Source organism: Taeniopygia guttata, chromosome 9, assembly GCF_048771995.1.
Source record: "Taeniopygia guttata chromosome 9, bTaeGut7.mat, whole genome shotgun sequence".
Classification (NCBI taxonomy): Eukaryota; Metazoa; Chordata; class Aves; order Passeriformes; family Estrildidae; genus Taeniopygia; species Taeniopygia guttata.
The window spans coordinates 22,983,482-23,000,019 of NC_133034.1; the positions used below are offsets into that span (position 1 = coordinate 22,983,482).

General features: G+C 42.8%; 1 protein-coding gene across 2 annotated transcripts in view; it reads right to left on the bottom strand.

The window, feature by feature from the left end:
* The window catches only part of SERPINI1 (serpin family I member 1), a 44,356-nt gene that overhangs the window by 22,597 nt on the left and 5,221 nt on the right, over positions 1-16,538 (bottom strand). The window contains exons 1-2 of one of the 2 annotated variants that reach the window (XM_072933101.1): positions 7,209-7,304; positions 6,814-6,870 (exon numbers count right to left, since the gene is read on the bottom strand). The gene's annotated coding sequence lies outside the window, so the exon portion shown is untranslated. 2 annotated transcript variants of the gene reach the window in all.

Consider the following 16,538-nt stretch of genomic DNA (forward strand, 5'->3'; position numbering starts at 1 on the left):
AGGCTTCTGCTATAGAAAATAACTGGATTTCTCTGTGATCCACAGGCATTGTAGATTTACTTATTTAAATTGAGCATGCCTCTGCCAGAGTTGCATAACACTTGAGCCAGCACATCACCATGATAGACTGAGCCCAGGTATTATTCTCTTATCCTAAAAGCTGCACAAGGCAAGAAAAGCTTAACAAAGCTCCAGCACACAAGTCTATAGTGGCACAAAAACGGTACTCAGGAAACAGATAAGCAGGAGCTCGTCTTGCTTTTGTTGAGGATGAGCCCAAATTTGGGAGCTGTCCCACATTAATCTATACAAACAAGTTGTGCAGCTCAGTGTGGATGCAATTACACAGAGAGTGAAGCTTTCCACTCCTGGATCAAGAGCAGCTTGAGCTCACTTGGAGACCTGACGTGGTTAAAACAGATGTGAAATAATCTGCAATTTTCAGAAAGGGAAGTTCCCCAGCCTTGCAGTTACAGAGGCTCAGCACTCCATCACTGATCTCTGTCCCACGTACTACTGCCAGACAGGCTTAAATAATTGCACAGGGGAAGGAGGGGAGAAATTTATACATCTTAATTAAGCGTTTAACATGCAGGTCAGACTGTCTGAAAGCTAATAAAATATTTGGTATTAGACAATGCTGGAACCCCAACATTAGATACAAATCAGAACTGTATTTCTTTGTGACCACTCACCAAAAGCTCCTCATGTGAAATAATTATGCTGTTATTACTTTTCATTACTTAGTTGGACACAAAATAGAGTAAATACATAGATGGAGACAAAAAATTTATACAGAAATGCTCTTAACAAGACAAAGTACCAAACTCATGTTTTTAACTACAAGCCAAATCCCACTGATGGCAACACAAGGGGCTGAACTGTGCAGAATAGAAGTTCCCAGTAGGAATGAATTAAAACCAAACCATTTCGATTTCCTCCCCATCACTTCCACATCATTTTAGTCTAGAGAGGTTTTCTAATGAAGTTCACAGTGAAGTTCCCCATACAGGCACCAAGGGAAAGGAAGACAGGGAGGCAGGAATGAACACATGGATACAGGCAGAGAATTTATCAGTTCCTTAGCTGGCAATGCTCTCCAAAGTGAAAATACAAATATAAATGAATGAGTCCAAAGCAAGGGAAGGTTCTTTAAAGCAACCTAAAGATCTGTGGGTGCTGGTCAGCGGGGAGGAGGCTGTAAAACACCACAGATCAACAACCCCTGCCAGCCAGTGGGAAAATGGTCTCATCTCATCCATCTAATGGGAAACGTCTGTGGTAAATTCCTCAGTTCAATTCCTCTCACACTTCTGGCTCATGCTCACACCGCTCTGCTGACAACTGGGAATCCAGCTCTTAATTATCATTCCAGCCAGAGCAGTTGCTGCTCCTCTTCTCCTGCCTCGCTGCAGGCTGGTTGCTTTGGGGTCTGTGCTTCCTCAGGCAGGAGGGCTGGGTCCCACCAAGGCTGAGACTGATTCTGCTGCAGCATCTTCTCAGCATCTCCGTCCAGTCAGAGCCCAGGGCACCCTGGATTGTCACTGCAGCAGCACTGAGAGCATCTTTAAATTGCCTGGACCCTACTCACAAACACATTTCAAGTGAAGGAAATGAAGCTGAACATTATGTAATGCACATCCAGAAACTTAAACAGTCCCTGGGAGTATAATCAAAATTTTACTCAGTCTTTTCTGTCTTCCTCAGACATCCCCAGTACAGTCTGTCACTGCTGATCTGCATCAATGCAATCTGGTTAAATAATCCTGCAGCACTGGGAAGGAGTCAATGTCCCCACTGAACAATGTTTAAAAATCAACAATCATCAGTTTCAAATGCTACTGTGTACATTGTGCTTTCATTGGCTAAACAGAAGAATAAAAAAAAACCTGTTAAAAATGCTTTCACTCCTCAGCCATACAGTTATTAAGGCCAAAGGTATGAACTTCTCATGTGAGGGTGTGTCAGACAGATTGAGTTTTGTTTGATGTCATCAACTGATGCATGAACACCTCCCTCCTACAGGCAATCAAGGAATCAGTGCAAACAAATTCTCCTTTGCCACAGCATCTTCTTGGAAAACAGTTGTGTATCACAAATCCTCACTTGCTACAGAGGTTTGTCAGAGTGAATCTGTTTTGTTCTGGCTTGTAACTGTTCTCAGGGGAAAAAAAGCAGTGATGGAACACTAAACCCAACAAGATTCCAGGTATCTATCCTTCAGCAGGCACTGAGGTCACACCTGGTTCAATTCCCAAGAAACTTTTTCATTCAGCATTTCAGAAAACACCTGGAAAGATATCACAGCCCCAAAACTCAGCCCAGCACATTTCCCCAAGCGGCCACAACCAGCTCAGGGCTGCTGCTCACCTGCCCTGGGGGCAGCCCAGATGTGCTCCTGTGCATGGGCACAAGGGACACCCATCCTTGTGATGTTGAAGAAAAACATTCATCTGATAAATACAGGACTGCTCCTCCAGCTCTTGCCTTTCCCCAGCATAAGGCTGGCATGACTAAGAGGAAGCAGAACAAATTCGCCCCCTCACACCTACAAACTCTGAACTATTTGGTTCCAGTAAAATGCAAAAGGGACAGGAGCTCTCTGTAAGCTGAGATATTTTGAGATATCCTATCAACAAACTCCAACTGAGTTCACAGACATGAGGTACCACGGATTTTGAAACAGCGAGACCTGGACTCGGCGTAGGAAGGTGCCAAAAATTCAATTAAGGGTTGAATTCTAGTACCTTGTACTTGTCAGACAGGTTGAAAAAATGGGTTATAATTTCCTTTTCTTTTACACCTTTACAGAGAATTTTATAAAGAAACTAATTTATGGCTTTAAAAACCTACAAAATAAAGCTGTGATACACTGCCTTGGTTCCTCACACACAGAGACCAAACTAAGATTACTTGCCTTCAAGATTACTCTTGGATACCTGCAAGCTAAACACCAAAGGTGTGGGAAGTACAAATGAGAAAAACTGCTGATTCCTGATCAGTGTGTTAAAAAAAACCCTGGGAGGAAAACAAGTGTGGTAACAGCACTGATTACATTGTCTCCTGTAAAGAGCAGCTGCAGGAGCAGACAGAAGTCTGGCAGAACAATTTGATAAAGCAACAGACAGATTTGCTCAGGGAACAAGACCTGCAGGGTCAGGGGAAAAACCCACTGTGGATCCAGGCAGGAACTGGGGGAGTCTCCTTCCCCCCAAACCCACCCAGAACAGTGCCATGCTTGTGGCAGGTCAGTCATGGAAGGATTTGGTGAAAATTCAGCCAGCACTGCTTTGCCACTTGGGAAATAGCCAATTGCTGCAGGCACCTTTGCTCTGAATGACTTCTTGTTGGCAATCACATCTACCCATAAATACCAGAGAGAGGCACCACCTAACTAATACCAACAGCTCAGAGAATGAGCAGAGTTCAGAGAATGAAGCCAAGTCCCTCCACACAGAAGCCCCAGCCCAGGGGCTGCAGGAGCAGCCGGTGAGATCCTCAGCTGCTCTCCAGACCAGGAATGGTTGTCATGGCTACCCTGAAGGATGTGCACAGGAGGCTCCCAGAGATGGCCACGATTTGCTCCCAGCTAGTTCAGGCTTGCCTCAGGCCCCACGACAACAACAACAGGGGAAGGTGGCTGCTGCCACAAGCCTCAAGCTGCTCACAAACCCACCTGATGCACTGCAGAGCTACACAAGAATGGCCTCTTCAGTCCCTTCTGCTTTGTCCAGCAATACAACCTCTCAGACTTTTAGTTGAAGATTGGGCAAAAATTGCACCTCCAGCCAGTCCAACTGGAGCAAAAGCATTCTCACCTCCAGAACGTTGTGGTTTTACCACAAGCAACCCCCCCAGAAGTAATGTGACACTTGCTCCCATCAGCTGCTCACTGTGTTCATCTCCCTTTTCCTCCCCAGCACTCAGCCCCTCTCCCCCTCCAGCACAGGAACTGTGAAATAAAGCTCAAACCAGCTGGCTCCACCTGAGAAATAATTTATTTTCCACAGCCAGGACAACAGGCAGGTGTCCAGGGGACAGCAGTGCCAGGGATACATGTCCTGCTGGGGAGCCCACAGCCAGCAGTGCTCACCCAACTCACTGGGATGTGCCACACCGAGCCTGCCTGGAGGTGAGAGCAGCAAATCAAAGAGCAATCCTCACAGCAACAGATACACAACTCAGGAGGTGTCACTGCTTAGAACCAGCAGAATGCAGCCAAGGAAATGGGAAAATAACTAAACAGCCATTAAATGCTTCAATAGCTGAATAGATAACCAACTGGCTATCGAGGACAGTGCAGGCAGCACATGAAGGGATCTACAAAGTGCTTTGGGTAGCAGTAGTGCAGTCCCTGGAATTGGTGACAAGCCTGGGAAATTCTACATTCCTTGGACAGCAGGCAGGCACATCACTGCTCGCTGTGACATGTGTTCCACTTAGCCAGCAAGGCAGCTCCTTCATGTTAGGGGATGTACTTACATTTTCTGTGCTGCAAAAAATGTTTACCCTTAGCCTACGTGAGCATCTGACCTTGTCAAGCAGAGATTCTACAGACACATGTGGAACCATGGAGCTTGTTGGAATCAGTTTGTCTCAGTGCAATGACATCTCTATCTCAATCTGCACAAACATTTATTAATAAGTTAAGGGATTTTGTCACCATCTGTCAATTATGGTGTCATTGCCTTCTGGAGCAGGAAACCTCGAGGTTAATTTCATTAGAGAGCAGCACAACAATGATATAGGAAATAGTGGGGCATTTAAACCTCCAGAATAGAGTGACTAAAACAAGGAACAGTCATTCCATAGGAAGTGTTTGGACCACACTAGAACCTTGCTCTCCAACACACAGCCAAGTCATGCCCTTCAGAATTCTTGATTTCTGTTTTTTAAAATGACCCCATGGCACCAGGAGCATTGAGAAAACCTGAAAGGCGAATGCTACATTGAAAAATTTCATGTTGACAATTTCTTTTCAATTGAATCCCAAGTGTTTTTAAACTTTCATGGAGCTTGGCACTGACTCACTAACCTGCTGAGGCAATTATGCAAGCCAAAGTTGTCTTAATTGCGCTTCCTCAAGCATATTCCCTCAGCTCTAATTAAAAAATAAAAAGAGATGCTGAGAACCCATGTCCAAAATACTTAAATTTGAATAGCCTAAAGCGAACATCTAAATACATGTCTAGACAATTAAAAAAGGTGGTCTTGTTTCCAAATCTACTGCTGTAAGGCCTGCAATTGGGAAGACTCATATGCAATTTCTCTGTTTGTTTCTCCTGTCTAGGAGAAACAAATTTTTAGAAATACTTTGGCAGAGTGCCTTATTTTTGACAGCTCCAGTGTGCCCCACAAAGTAAGAGCTATAAATAAGAAAACACAAAACCCACAAGCTCTGTGAAGGAGAAAAATTGAAGCATTATGGAACTTGGGGATTCTAAAAGGTTCAGAAGTGGGGGTGTGCCTGTGGCTCATCTGACAAAGTCAATGCAGCCTGACTGGGGAGAGCCTCAAGCTTGAGATTGAAATACTACACAGGATCTGCTTCCAGCAGACCAAAAAGGGGGTTTACCTGGCAAGGTCCACAGAAGCATCTTAGTTAGGCACAGCCTGTTTGGTTCTGGTGGCTTCAGCATCCATTCCTGCCCCAGGGAGGGCTGCCAGCCCTGCACAGCTCTGAACCAGGTCTCTCCCAGCTACACTGGTCTGGTGGTGAAGGTGCTGACCTGACTGCTGGAAGGAGGGACAATGCCCACACACAGGAGGGGAAGGTGGCTCTCCGAGGCTCTCCAGAACCAATTCTGACACATTCTACCTCTGCAATGACTTTTCAGGGAAAAGCCAATGCAGTGCTTCACTCAGGGTGCAACCATCCAGGGAAGATACCCCAAATGAGACAGCAGCATTCCTTTTCCTCCCTCAGATTTCCTTCGGGCTAGCTGGGAAAGAAAGGGTGAGATCTAATTCTGCAATAGTCTCTTTCCATCAGAAGCAGCAGAGATAGAACACTGCAATCAGTTATTTTAGACACAAGAACAACTTCTTGCCTGCTCTTGCACGTACCACAAATTTCCTTACTTACAGTTAAGTCCCATTTCTGTTATTTTCCTGTGAAACTCAGCTGATCATCAAGCTCCCACTATAATTTAATTAAAAGGGCAGTAGCTAAGTTTCACCATATGCAACTGCCAGATGCAATCACTGCAGTTGTAGTCTAAAGGCGAGATCCCTGCATGTACTGGAGCGTAGTTTTATAAGTGATGAAAGCTGTCACTTATGTCACAGATACTGCTGTAATGCATGATGATATTACAGCTTCAGCAGCACCAAAATATATTAATAATACATCCTGTGGAAGCATTTACAGCAAGCAAGTTTGGAATGCAGTGTTTCAAGCATTTTTCTTGCAACTCCCTCTTTATACATAAAGTCACTTGAGATACATTACATTAGTCTGTGTACTTTGCCTGGCATTATACAAGCTCTCACAGCCAATTTTAAACCTTCCAAAGTAGGAGGACTAAAAGACACAACTAATTAAGGAGAAACAAAAACAGAACAGGAACCCTTCACTGCTTAGGGTTGTAGGAATAGGGAATGCTGCAGGAGAAGTACCTAGAAATTGTGCATCTCTGGAGGAGATTTTGCTGAATGTCTTTTAAAAGCCCATCAAACAACTCAGGAAAGTTTTCAAATACCCTTAACAAAACACAATGAACAATGACAATCTTTAAATCATCCCACAATAACTAAACAGAAAAAGTACACAGCCATTTCAAAAGATCAAAGTAGAAGTTAATTCTTCCTTACCTTGTCCAGCTCCCTTCACAAGGAATTCAGAAGAAAAGAGATCAGGCTATGGTATAGCTATGTCAAGATGATGAAGAAAGTTAATTAAAATGCATCAGGATTTCAGAAGAGGAGTCTGTCAGTGCATGAACTGAAAGCAAGTGTGACATACAAACCAGCTTGTTTTCCTACAAAATAATATTGGCTTCAGCCTTGCAATCAACACTGGGCTCCATTTACATTTAGGTAACGTCCCTCTTGCCAGGAGAGTTATTATTCACTTCTGTTAACACTTCTGAGATCAGAATTACTTTCTTACAGTACAGTAATAAGGCAGAGATTGCTTTAGAAAAAAAAACCAACCCAAAACAATTAACCCCAGCATTCAAAATAGATGTTATACCCTGATTAATTACCAGCAGCAATTCATCATTAGTGCTGTTTACAATGCACAGACACCGTTTCTCCAGTGCCTCTCTGCTGCATGCTGCCCTTCTCCATGGCAAACAGGATTGCAGCAGGCACTGCTGAGCTTCCAGCCAGCCCCACGCACTCCTGGGAGCAGCAGCACAGCAGAGAGCCAGTCCTGACAGCCCCAGAGCTGAGAGAGCACCAGCTCAGAGCCCTGGCACCATGGAAGGCATGGCCACCAGCTGAAAGAGCTGTCCTGGCATGGCTGGGGGCCAGGCAGGGCTCAGGAAAGCTCAGATTTAAAACCTGAAACAGCTCAAAGAGCTGTCTGGGCATGGCCAGGAAAGCCCAGGTTTAAACCAGCTGACAGAGCTGTCCTGGCATGGTTGGGAGCAAGGCAGGGTCTAGGAAAGGCTTAAAACCAGCTGAAAGAGCTGTCCTAGCATGGCTGGGGGCCAGGCAGGGTCTAGGAAAGCCCAGGTTTAGAACCAGCTGAAAAAGCTTTTTTGGCATGGCCAAGAGCCAGGCAGGACCTAGAAAAGCCCAGGTTTAAAACCAGCTGAAAGAGCTTTTTTTGGCATGGCCAAGAGCCAGGCAGGACCTAGAAAAGCCCAGGTTTAAAACCAGCTGAAAGAGCTGTCTTGGCAAGTGTGCCCAGCCCGACCAGCCAACCCACGGCTGAGGCACAAAATGAGAATGAAAAAGGCTCTAAAGCTGGTCTAGCACAAAGTCTTCAGAGACAAAAAAGGGTGAGAAAGAAAAGTAACTCGGGGGGGCTTCAGTTCTGAACCAGCAAAATGGAGTCACTGAGCAAGGACATTTCAGCAAAATCTGTAACTGAGGGAAAAATTCAGCATTAAGCCTCTCTAAGTATTTCTCTAACAGAGCAGAATAACATCTGTTACAAAGTACAGACTTTTTTTTCCTAAAAACTACAGAATAATCTCAATGCCAAATTCAGCCAGTAGCAGGATTCTTTCACTCTGTATTTTTCACAGTAGAAAACCTCAACAAGGCATTCTATAAGAATTCCTTTTTGATCTGAAGGATGTTGATCACTGATCTTCCCAAAGGAGTGAGAAGCATGGGAATTCCACATAGAGAAGAAAATTAAACTCTTCTTTCCTCCCACCCTCAGGCCAGTTTCAATTCTTGCCTTTCAGGCCTCAGCATTACTGCTATTTACTTTGCAGGTATTTTTCATATATTCTCAAATATTCTCAGTTGTCTCTCTTATCTCCATGGTTTTTTCCTACAACTCCACAACTCTGGATTTATATTGCTTGCACTTGGGAGCAGCTCTGCAAATATATAAAAAAAGCAAGCAACCAGAACATCTGCCCCAATACAGACAAGTCAAATCTAGGAAGGAAGAATGAACCACCCAGTATGGCACAGTGGCCAGAACTGCCACTAAAATCCTCATGCTTTTTTCACCACATCATCATTAACGTCCTTCCTCCCTCTTGTTTTTTCAGAAGCACCCATGAACTTACCAACCCAAGGAAAGAAAACCCAAAAGCCAAAAAATGGGACAGTAGCAACCTCATGCTGTTCCAAGCAGGAGAGCTGGCAGGGCATGAGAACAAGAAGTAAGCTTGGTGCCCTGCATGTGTTTCTGAATTGTTGAGAGAAAATATCTGGAACAACAGCAGCTTTAAGGGATAAACTGGAAAGTTAGAAACAGAAAGGCAGGGAGGAAAAACAACTTCCTGCTGTTCAGGCATCTTATCCACAACAGAAGATACACAACCACCAAATAGTTTCTTCAGTCAGAGGGAAAAAACAAGCCTCATTTTACTGTGGGGGGATAAAATATTCACATATTTGTTCTGATAGTCTCATTTACCGTGGCCTTGGAGGCTTGTGGCTATTGAAACATCATTCTTGTCCCACCATGGACAAAACAGCTCAGTTCAGAGTCCAGCACTCAAGCTGTGCTTGGAAGGAGGAATCTGGCCTTGGAGCTCACTCCTGTGCTCACTGTTCAAGCCTCATTGGTTTGTGTTTATGGGAACTGACGCTGCTCCAAGTACCCACTCCATGATGAGCCATTGAAACACCACATGCAGGGAGCTGAATTTGTCTTAATCCTGCTTATTCTCCCACACAGGGGAGTTTGCATCATGTTAGACTGTAAATGCTGCAGCAATTCCCATGAACCAGAGCAATCACAAAGCACTGGAGGGACAGACCCCTTGTGCTGTGCTCTGCTGCCTCACACCCTCCCTGAGGCTCCAGGAACACGCTCGTGCTCTGATGTTCTGACAATGTCTGGGCTTTTTTTGGTTGGGTGGTTTTGTTTTGGTTTGGTGGTTTTGTTTTGGTTTTGGTTTCTATTCAGATTTTTATAATTTGAAAACTTGAACACCTTAAAGAAAGGAACTGAATCATTTCCAACACCCAGAATGAAAACTGAAGGTTGAAACCTCATTGTCTCCCCTCCCCAAACCAAACTGCCTGTTTTCCAGCAAGTCTCAGATGTTTTCTTATGGCAAGTTCATATTAATTCTACCTTGTGCTAGAAAGACTCTGACACTACTCCCAGCTTTTGTATGACGAGCTATGATTCATGTGCATCCAGTATTTTCCATTGGTGGGTAACGTGCACACTTATTTAAAATGAGGTTAATCTTTTTAATTAGCGTGGCTTTCAAAAGTAAGTAGGTTAACCTGAATTCTTGTGCCTATATATAAGATCCCAATTTTCAAGCTTTACATGGGTTATCTGATTTTTATGTCTAAATTAAGTTGTCAAATAGGCAAGGTGGACAGCTGCACCTCAAAGCAAGGAATTCAGACCCAGTTTGTGCCAAGCGGTTCCATCAATATGGTCACAGAAGGAAAAATATTTTAATTTTCAGTCAATCTGCCTAAGCACCAAACTCATTAGGCAACAAGCAGGCAGAATGCCTTGTCTCACACAGACCTCCTAGAGCTGGTGCAGCTGGATGAGAAGCAGTGCCCAAATTACACACATTTCTTTAGTTAGTCACCACAGGACAGTTATTCACTGGACCCAAATACACCCCCAGGTGTAAATGGGCAACAGCTCATCTCTCACTGCACCAACTCTGCTAATCCTCGAGGCAGCACGCAGAGGTCAGCTGGGCACCTTGTGGACTGTGCAGCACAGCCACCTCTGTCTCAAAGTTTATCACTCCTGGGACACAGGAGACACTAAAAATTACAGCTGCCCCCTTTCAGAGCATGAAATCATCCACCTAAAGTTACTCATAGGTTGATTTTTTCTTTGTTCAAATTCATCCGTGGCAGAATATACAGAACTGTACTACCTTGAAGTGAAGAAGAACACTGGGTTTTGTGTTTTGAAGCAGTGAAGTGCCTGTGTAGAGGTGACAGCAGCTCCACTGGATCAAGTGTCCAAACCTCTGGGACATTGTGCCATGAATTTCTGCACTTAAAGAGCAACCAGCTGAGACATCAGTGTTTGTTTCCATAAAAAAATAGGGAAGCCAACAGCAGAACGCATCCAGCCTGCACCAGGAACCATCTCTTTCCCAGCTCCCAAAGCCCACAGTAACCAAGGCTGCTAATAATGGACCAGAAGTTCACTACAATGAATTACATTTTCCCCACAATGCTACATTAAAAAGCTTGGCTTTAAACAGTCCAGTCTTCACCACGCAGAGCTGTAATATTTGTGTGCTTATTGTGGCTCCCAAATACAACATCAGTGATGTCAGACACGGCCAAGCACTTGCCCAGGCAAGACCCAAGCTGATGTCTCTATAGAGCCAGAAATTAATAGCTTAACACTCGTTTTCTCATGATTCAGAAGATTTCAGGAATTGTTACACTGTACCAGGAGGAGCAATGAAAGACCAAGTAAAATAATGGATTAAGAAAACTCTTAGTACAGCAAGACTTGAAAACACACTTATCACAGCTGTAATTACAAGCCTGAATGGCCACAGCTGATCCCTAACCTCAAACACTTTTGCAGTCCCATTCAGCAAGTTTGCAGTAGGGAAAAAAATCTTTACTGGGGCCTTATTAAACAAACATTTCCTTGTTCTGATTTTAAAGGTCCTACTCGTTTAACCTGTTTTATACAGAAAGAGTCAAACCATGACATTACAAAATTAGAGCTTAACTACCTCAAAGTCCTCAGGTTGTTCAGCTTTTCAGAGGTCTTTTTGCTGAATTGTTTCAGAGAGAGAAATATTTACCTCCTATTTGACACTGGCAACTCCCCACTCACTCCCTCCAGGAACTGTTGAGATTACTTTATTCAGAAATCCAGACTAGAAATTTTCCTCTGTAATGTCCTGATCAAACTGGGGATTTTGCAGTGTATTTATTTCATTTATGATACTGTCAAAGAGGTCAAGGTGCTTACTGTGGGGAAAACAGCTTACATTTGGCAGGCACTCAAGCAGTGCCTTTCAAAAACCAGGAATATTCCCTATGCCTACGGAATTTTCCCCCAGGACTGAGTATGACACAGCCTGGCTGCAAATTCTTCAGGGCGGGTGTTTATTTTTTAATTGGACTAACAATGATGCCAGCTGAGGTAGCCAAGTATGAAATTAATATGGATTTAAAAGCTCAAACCTGGCCAGTTTTGAGATGTTTTATTTCAGTTCCTCTCTTGGATATCAATCATAGAGGGAAAAGAAAAAAGGCATTAAAATATTGTTCTGATTGTGTATGCAGAGTGGATGGGACAAACTGAGTTTCAAACTGTACTAACAATACATCAGCTAACAATAGAATTTTGCTGGAAAACACAAGAAAGCTCTGGAAAAGGTTGCCTGGGGAGGTCTCTACCCATAGCCACTACATGCCATGGTTTTGGGTGAATAATTTTGGAATTCTTGGCCAAAGCAGGCCAGGATGGTTCAAACCTCTGTTCTGTGTCAGGGGCAGGAACACAGAAATCATCCCAGGTTTGGAAGTTTTATGGCTGGCATAGAGACCTCCTCAGGACCCCAGTTCTGTTCACTGTGCAGCTCTGATTTTATTCAAAAAACCTGAAAAAGTAAACTTATTTTTCCTTGGCTTAAACTAACATGACAAAAATAATTTGAGCTGCTCAGAAAATGTTGTGTGTTTAGCTGCTTGATCTGTAAGTGGAAAAAAGCTAATTACACAACCCATTTAGGCATTTAATGTCCCAGGGCCAAGTCACTCTATGGCCACAGAAAGCATTAATAAACATGGCTTATCTCACTTTATGAAAGTTGTGATTACCATTTTTCAATAACTGCAGCTATCAGCAGCATTTCACCTCTCCTACCTTATGAAACTGAACCCAAACATCAAAACCTATTTGAATTCAGCTCAAATATGAATTTATTTGGAACATGTTCTCTTTTTGCTTCTGTGTAAAATGTCAAAATTCAGGGCTGGATTTCTCAAAGTGCAGCACATCAGGGCTCAGCTGGGAACAAACAGGAGCAGCCAAGCACATGAGATCAAATAAGCCTCTGGTTTAATGCCTAAATGGGAAATAAATATTCAAGGATAAAAAAAAAAAAAAAAGAGAACACAAAATAACCCTGCCTGCTAATTTTCAGAATTGTTACATTTTAGATATATCTGTAGAAATGGTCTGCTTTGCATTTCAGTTACAGAACACACAAGAAATATTTAGGAAGTTTCCTCGATGGAATAAAAATCATCATAGTACTATACAGTAATAGTTCAAATCCCATTACCATCACTGAAAAACTTTAAAATATTTTGCATATATGACATTATTGCATAATATATATATGCTTTAAGTCATATATGGGTTATTGGTATCCCACTTTTGAAATGTCACCAAGCTGTTGGCTCCCATTCAACACCAACCAACTGCCTCTCCTTGTTCTGGAGGCAGACAAAATAATTGTCAATTGGTAGCAAACCCTCATATTTCAATTATGAGGAAAGTGAAGAAAGGAAACAAAATGAGTAACTTTTCATGCCACAGAGACATAATGGTTACAGTATAATGTAGCATATAGGTCAGCTTTATGAATTATGTGATAAATTATCTTCAAATGTACATATTTTAAATGTATATATATATATATATATATTTTCCAAAAAATGTACACATCATCAGCCTTTTATATGCGTAGTTTGATACAAAAACATGCTGGGTCTAAAAAAACAGAAAGGTCTAAATACCAACCTACCCAGTAGGTAGTGTTTGAATGACCAAATTATGACAGGAATTTTTAAAACATTTTCACCACATTAAAGCCACTGCTAAGACCACCATGCCATCTCCTTTTCCTAGAAACTTCCAAAACTTTCAGTGGTTCATCCAATATATGCACACAAGATTAGCTCAAAGTTAAGTTTCATGATTTTACCAGTTTTTCAGATGAAAAATATTCAGATTTTTATCGAACTCAAGAAGGAGATCCCATTCCCACAGGAACCTTAATCTCAGGTGAATCCATTTCCAAATCCACAGTACTCAGGCCTAGAAATACTCCAGAGCAAATGAAAAAAAAAAAAAAAAAAAAAAGGAACTAACAAGAAAAAAAATAAGCAATTTCCCTAAGCATTTCCATAGCTTGCATAAAGACATCAATTACCATAGCTTGTCTTCTAAATTAATGATTCACAGTGATGGATTATTCATGCAAGTCGGCCAGCTGAACATTATACTTTGACTCTGGGGAGAAAGTATAGCATGTCTTAATTAACTAGATTTTGTATATGCCAAAAGATACCCAGGAAAACTTTATTTCTCTAGTCAAGCAGGTAAAATGTGAGCAAACAGAACCGATGGTAATCAAAATATGCAAAACTCTTCCACAGTCTCAGAATCCACATTTGAAGTGAACTAGCAAGATCACATTGCCTCAAGTGAGCTCTGTAAAATAGATCCAAATTGCCATTTTGTTGAATGAACTGACTTTAGATCTGCTCCATTTAAGCGTGAAAAAGATGGAAATTTCACATTAATATGCTGCTTCCTGTCTCGGCACAACCTTGCAAGGCTTCAGTGATGGCACAATTTCTTGTTTCTAAAGGATAGCAAGTATTTTCTTGACTGAAATGCAACTCAACACCGAAATTTTCTATGAGTGAATGATAGGTTATTATTCCAAATATTTTCCAAATGAATGCTGTGTTCTAATGGCCTCCTTGAAAATACATAACATTTATGTGTTGTGCAAGTCCACTGATGTTGCAGGATGGTGCAAAATACCCTTACAGTTCCAACAATATCTGGGATTTGCACTTATTGGCTTTCAAAGTGTTCTTTAATCATGGTATTGAAAGACTTACAAAATAAAAATGGGAATGCCATGATAAATGTTGCAATTTATCCTTCAAATAAGTAATAGGAACGATCCAGTGTCTCTAAAAATCCATACCAGGCAGCTCTGAGCCAGCAAAGATCACCAAGCCTGATGAATGAGACGCCCAGCTAGTTGCTTACATGGCTTCTATAGACTGAGGTTGTTAAAAGTATTAATCACAGTCAAATACACCTTTATCTTGAACAAATTAACCCCAGATGCTTCACAGCTTATATGAGTAGGAAGAGTCTGTTCTCATTTCATACTGGAGAAACTTAGGTTAAGTAGAGATTAAGTGACTTGTCCGCTACCAAAAGATTTAAAAACAAAGAATTGTCTTACCTTCGTCCCTTAAAACTATCCTCTCCATTGGTGTTACCTTCTCTGAGCTCCTGGGATAATCCTAGAGCCTTCAAAAGCAAAAAATTAATTTTCTCCTTGCCCTCTCAGTGCTTCAGCAATATTTCCAGGGATTCTTCCAAAGCCCTATACTTCCTAAGGAATTAAGTAATAACTCCAGGACAGGATAGTTACATGGATAAGGATTAGGAAAGCATGGTGCAAATCAATTTAACTGGACTCTGCCAATGCTGAGATGACAAATAGTAGGAACACATTTCCATACCTCTGTCTCCATAGGGCTTTCACTAAAGGTAACAAACATCCTTATGAGACCCAGCTCCTTGTAACAATTCTTAGATGCAGATTTGAATTTCTGCTGCTTTTCTCCCCTTCCAAATATGAGACATCCTCGTGTTCTTCTTGGGAAATATGCTCCCATCACTTCAAAAACTTGTTTGCATTGTGACTGAGTGAAAGCATGTCCCCTTGCAGCTAAAGGGTATTTTGCTGTCATTTCATATATGGGGACCTGCTATCTGTTATGTCAAATCCACAAGTGAACTGTGTCTTAATATTGCATGCACATTCTCCTCCCTCACATTTCTTCTATATGATAAACTACTAATGGCATTTTTTGCTTCATGCATATCATCCCCTCAAAATAGATCTACTTACAGTCAATTTGATTCTTACTCACTGTCATGGGTATCCTATATGCCCTGCTGCTCCATATCCCCTGTAATTAAATATTTCTGCTTGCCTTTTTTCTGATATTTGTTTTCCTTGGTATCTTCCCCTATATCTAATTTCCTGCTTTCTTTAGTATTTTAACAGAGGCATGGTAGGAAAAACAGATGGGAGCTGTCAGCTACAGATGATGTCAAGTAGCTTCTGAGCAAGTGGAGACTCCAACAGCTCCAAAATCCCCGTGGGGTTTGGTGACAGCAGGACATTCCCTGTGCCTCAGAGATGTGGAGAGGACGAATCCAAGGCAGTGTCCTGCAGTGACCACACAGGTGACACTGGACTGGGGAGCTGCAGCCAGGCAGGCAGAGCACAGGACTCCAGGAAGAACAGCCATGAACATTTACAGCTACAAAGCACCACAGACACGGTTCTGAGTCCTTGTGGGGCAGCAGAAGTCAGGAGCCCTGGGGGATAAAAGCTGCAGGGATTTGTGAACACAGCAGAGCATGGAAGGGCAGATCCCTGAGGATGGCCTGGGGATGGAGGGAGGAGGAGAAACCCAGCAGACCAAGAGGGAAGGCCCAGCTCAGATGCAGAGAATGAATGACCCCAGGCAAAGGCAGAGGAACCCCCCAGGCGTTCACCATCACCAGCTGGGGACACATAATCCCAATCTGTCACACTTAAATCAGCATTCCTGCAGGATGGAAGTGAGATCACAGCAACCACAGAGCAGAGCAGTGCTGAATTAAAGGGTTCAGCTCTCAGTCTCCCAGGTTTCAATCCCAGCTGCTGGATGGCTGCTGTTCCTCACCCTTGGCTCGCTTCTCTCCAGATTCTCAGGCCCTGCTGTCCTCTTCTTCCCACCCTGCAGATCCCACCAACAGCTCCCTTGGACAGACACAACCAGGAGAGCAGAAGTGCTGATGAATCCTGTGACAGGACTAACCACAACCAGGGTTCCTTGGCACAGAAAAAAGAAGCTGCTCCATAGCACATGCAGTCATGAAACAGGATCATGTTTGTCACTCTAGA